The sequence below is a fragment of the Pseudophryne corroboree genome, chromosome 1, assembly GCF_028390025.1.
Source record: "Pseudophryne corroboree isolate aPseCor3 chromosome 1, aPseCor3.hap2, whole genome shotgun sequence".
Lineage (NCBI taxonomy): Eukaryota > Metazoa > Chordata > Amphibia > Anura > Myobatrachidae > Pseudophryne > Pseudophryne corroboree.
In genome coordinates this window covers 845502462-845507881 of record NC_086444.1, presented here as the reverse complement: position 1 = coordinate 845507881, position 5420 = coordinate 845502462, and positions in this window count along the sequence as shown.

Below are 5420 nucleotides of genomic sequence, written 5' to 3'. Positions count from 1 at the left end.
GAGTTATCCAGGGCAAGAAAGGACTTTGCTCCTATTTGTTCACAATTAGTGCAAGACGGATGTAAATTCGCTCTCCTATACCCGGCACGCCTGCGTATATATGATGGAACTTCCTTCCTAGATTTCCTGAATCCCGCTGACGCAAAAGCTTATCTCCAAGAATACGCTGACAATGCTCGCTCAGGATCACACATGTCTGATTGTGAATGATTTATGCAACACCAAGCTGCTTTTCGGTTAATGCTATATACAGGAATGTTTGATATTTAGGCATTTATCAGATCTTACTATGCTGTGATGTAATGTCAGATATACATCCCTAAACCCCTCCCATCCCCCCCCCCCCCCCTGACCTATGAATATGGAGCTGTTTACATTAGGCTGGTAGCTCTCACATGGCTCACATGGCTTTCACGTGAGGAGCCCCGGCTTAGGAGTACACACTTTACATTGCGTTGTGTACACGATCACGGACTTCATCTTCTAACAGTTAAGAATGATTAAATGTCAGTTTGTTAGTAAATTTTCTCTTTCCCAGTTAACCCTTCCTCCCCTCACCCACTCCCCTCCTTACTTCCTATATTACCTGAGTATTCTTCTAGCATACTACCTGATGGGTTGCTTTACGCCATTTCTTATTCTAGATGGCACAGCTACTTAAAGTGGGCTGTTGGAATGTAGGGGGCATAAACTCACCCCAAAAACGTAAACGCCTTCTAATATATCTACGTAAATTGCATATAGACCTAGTATATTTACAAGAAACCCACCTGACACCCCCTGAAACTCTGAAACTTAATATGCTAGGCTGGGTGGTGCTTGCTTCGGCATCTTACAACTCTAAAGCAAGAGGGGTGGCTATACTAACGAGACGCCAATTCCCAGCGGAAGTGTCTGACGTAATTTCAGACCCCCATGGTAGATATGTCGCATGTACTCTAAAGATCGAGCAACAAATATTTTACTGCATGAATGTTTATGCACCTAATATTTATGAAAGAGAATTCTTTGTTAAGATCATAACCATTCTCACACCACGAATTCACATGTATGTTCTACTAGGAGGTGATTTTAATTTGATTTCAGACACACACCTAGATAGACAACGAACGCAACCAGGCAGGAGAAAATTACCAACATTAGGAATCCCAGAATTAGCAAAACAATTGCAGCTGTTAGATTTATGGCGCATACTACACCCTACAGATAGAAATTTCTCCTGCTTATCGGCTGCCAAACACACAATGTCCCGCATTGATTATCTCTTAGTATCCACCAAATTGTTACCAAAAACGCTCCTGGCAGACATGGAGCCAATTCATTTATCAGATCACGCGTTGATTTGGGTACAAATTCAACTGTCCCGAGATAGAGGCAGCTATATTAACTGGAGATGCCCATCTACTTTAGCTACCTCATCCAAACTGAAGCAGGCAGTCTTAGATGCATGGGTCATATATGATACAAACAACGAAGACACTAAACAAACACACCCCATCCTTTTCTGGCAGGCTTCCAAAGCCACTATAAGGGGTGAGATTATCTCGCACTCCTCTACTCTCAAAAAGCAGCTAACCAAGCACTATTTGGAAGCACATGATCTAGTCTCTAAGACATTCCGGTCCTTTGCCGCCAATCCCACGCCACAACATAGGTCTGCTTATCAAAAGGCCAAATTGACTCATGAGCAAATATTTATTAAAATGGAGATGTCTTACTCCTTTTCCAGAGATGCCAGATTCCACAAATTTGGGAATAAGTCAAGCAAGCTCCTGTCAAATATGCTCCAGGGCACCCGTCCCCCCTCTACGATCCACCCTCTAAAAACAGCAAATGGGAAGCTTACCACTGATAATGCACAGATAGCACAAGTGCTGCTAGATTATTACCAAAACCTATACTCGGCCCCGCACTCTGATAAGGACCAGGAGACTGAGTTCTGGGAAAACCTCTCATTACCCCAGTTACCCATAGACAAGGGCCTAACTTTAATATCTGAGATATCCCAACAAGAAGTGAGGGATGGTATAGCGCATCTTAAAAAGGGAAAAGCGCCGGGCCCAGATGGCCTCACGGCAGATTATTACAAAGTACTAGCAGACTATATTGTACCAATCCTAACTAAAGTATACAACAAAATCCTTTTTACTAATGCACTTCCTAGTTATTTTAACAGAGCACTTTTAAGACTCCTGCCGAAACCGGGAAGGGACCTCTCTGATCCAGGCTCCTACCGCCCCATCTCTCTGCTCAACCTAGACTACAAAATCATGACCAAGATCTTAGCAGATAGATTGAAACTCCTTCTGCCGACCTTAATACACACTGACCAGACGGGCTTTATCCAAGGTAGGAACCCAGTTACAAATATTCGGAAGGTTCTGGCGGCGGTGAGTGATTCCCAGTGTGCCATGTCAAACTCAGGGAGAGCAATACTATCTCTTGATGCAGAAAAAGCCTTTGACATGGTACACTGGGATCACCTATTTTGTTCCCTATCCAAATTTGGCTTCCCAACACAATTCACACATTTTCTTCAAACACTATACACAGACTCTGCATCCAATATTTTATGTAACGGCACGTTGTCTGACCCTTTCCCTATTCTGAGAGGCACTAGACAGGGATGCCCTTTATCCCCATTACTCTTTGCAATCGCACTAGAACCCTTGGCAATAGCCCTAAGACAATCCCCCCTATACCAGGGCATTCCAATAGGCGCAAATGACCTTAGACTTTCATTATTTGCTGACGATATGCTGCTTTTCTTGTCCCACCCTGAACATTCAATCCCAACGGCCATCTCGATTATATCAAAATTTAGCTCCTTTTCTGGATACAAAATAAACATTAGCAAATCGGAATTACTAATACTTAAAGGCCCCCCACCTATTTTACCCCAAACAGATGATGTGGCGGCGATCAAACTAGATGTCCCTCATATAAAATACCTAGGCGTCCAGATCCCCCATACCCTTGCAGATTTGTATAAACTAAATTTCCGGCCGATTTTATCATCACTGGAAAAATATCTTAAACAATGGCATGATCTACCCCTATCCCTACTGGGCAGGGTGGAAGTCATAAAATCCATCCTTCTTCCTAAATTAACCTACATTATGCAACTTTTACCTATTAAAATAAATAAAGCAGATGTTAAGTCCCTCAATAGTGCCTGCACGAAATTCATCTGGCAAACTAAAAAACCAAGAATAGCTCTCAAAAAATTATATTTACCTAAAAAAGATGGCGGTTTAGGTTTCCCTGATCTATTACTATACACACAAGCCATACACTTACGATATGCCATGGACTGGCTGCTGGAACGCAGCCAATACACCAATTATGAAGTGGAATGTGCTCTATTCTCTCCATTTTCTCCAGGGGCCCTACTACATACTCCCAAATCGGCCATAGACAAACGGGTATATAATAATATCTTTCTCAGAGATACTCATATGGCCTGGCGTTACCTACACATTTCGCTGGATAGAGACCCCCGCTACTCCCAATGGTTACCAATATGGGGCAATCCCATGGAATGCCGCATTTTCAATGCCTGGGCTAAACATCGCTTTAGACAAAAGGGCCTAAAAGCTATGTCCCAGGTTTTCGACCCAGGGGGCCACATTATCCCATTTAATCGATTACAGACCACATACGGCCTCCCAGACTCGGGTTATTATGCCTATGCCCAACTGGTACATTATGCTCTCACACTTCCTAACTTACCAAACCAATGCATACCTCTAGACCCAATAGAACACATTTTTCATAAATATACACAAAACAAATACAAACCAAGGATCACTTATGAAATCTTATTACAACCCAATAGGGAACCTACGTGGAATCAAATCATGAGACCATGGACATCAGACATCCCCATACTTATACAGAATGACACCATATTTAAATACTACCACTCAGTGCTAAAGATAGTACGTTCCTCGGTACTTCAAGAGGTGCACGTGAAAACCACACACAGAGCATACATTTCTCAGGGACAACGGAGCCACTATGTACAAGAGGAAGATGGTAGTTGCCCCAAATGTAAGATGTCATATGCGACATTCATACACAACATCTGGTCCTGTGGTCACGTGAAAAAATTTTGGAATAAAGTGTTATATCATCTTACCACCACTTTTAACATTCAACTGATATTACACCCTCTTCCATTTTTATTTGCAAATTTTGATGTTTGGGACCTCGGAGAAAAAAGACGACACCTCACCCCGATATTAACTATGATAGTCACGGTAGGCAAAAAAGTCATCTTAAACTCCTGGATCAAACATAGATCCCCCACATTAAGAGAAGTGATCACTCTTCTAGAAAAGTATATGGCTTTTGATAAATATGATGTAATGTCTGAATATTGTAATGGGTCTGTAAGATTTTATAAAAAATGGGGCGCATACATAGAATCTAACCAGAAATGACTCCTGGGAATGGTAAGGGAGAGCTAGAAAGCTGAATCCCAAACACATCTCTCCAAGGTGAATTAGCCTTATTGATACGGTATCAAGGCTCAGTTTTGTCCCATACATTACAGAAAGTCACTCAAATCCCTGCGTTCCAGACATAACGCAGGTTTAAGAATGGTAATTAAGAGCTACAACCATTAGGCATATAGGAATCCTCCCAGTTAATCCCCCCCCCCCCCTCTCTTTCCTGTCCTCCTCTTCCCACTTTTTAGTTTAGATATGTTCAAATTGATTTTAAGTTAGATCATACTGCTTGAAAGTATATCATATAACATCAGCTCCAGGGATCCGGATATATTTTACCTCCGAAAGAGGTTTTCAAAAGGTTACCTAACTAAATATCGCCCTGGTTGACTACACACCTTCTTTTTAAGACAAGACGAATGTATGATCAAAATTGTATTATTACTCTAAGCATACCACAAGCAATGTCGTTAAAAGTATGTCTTTTGTTTAAATGTATGCTATTTGAAAATTTAATGAAAACTGAATAAATACATTTGAAAAAAAAAAAAAAGTGTATAACCTGAATGTTTAGAGTAGAGGTCTATCTCAGAAAGGAGTGGCTGTAACGACTGAGATGGGGATCCCAGAGATATTAGGATATCGTCTGCGTATAACGCAATTTTATGTTAGGTAGGGCCCACCCGCACTCCAGCTATATCTATATTAGCTCGGATCCGTGCTGCCAGCGGTTCCATAACCAGGGCAAATAGCAATGGGGAAAGCGGGCATCCCTGTCTGGTGCCGTTAATGATATTGAATGCGGAAGAAGTGAGGCGATTAACAGAAACCGTGGCAGTAGGGGATCTGTAAAGCGCCGAGACACCTTCTAGGAATTTGCCAGAAAAAAACATCCGGAGTACTGAGAAAGCAAAGGGCCAGGAAATTCTGTCAAAAGCCTTCTCGGCATCTAATGCTAGCAACAAC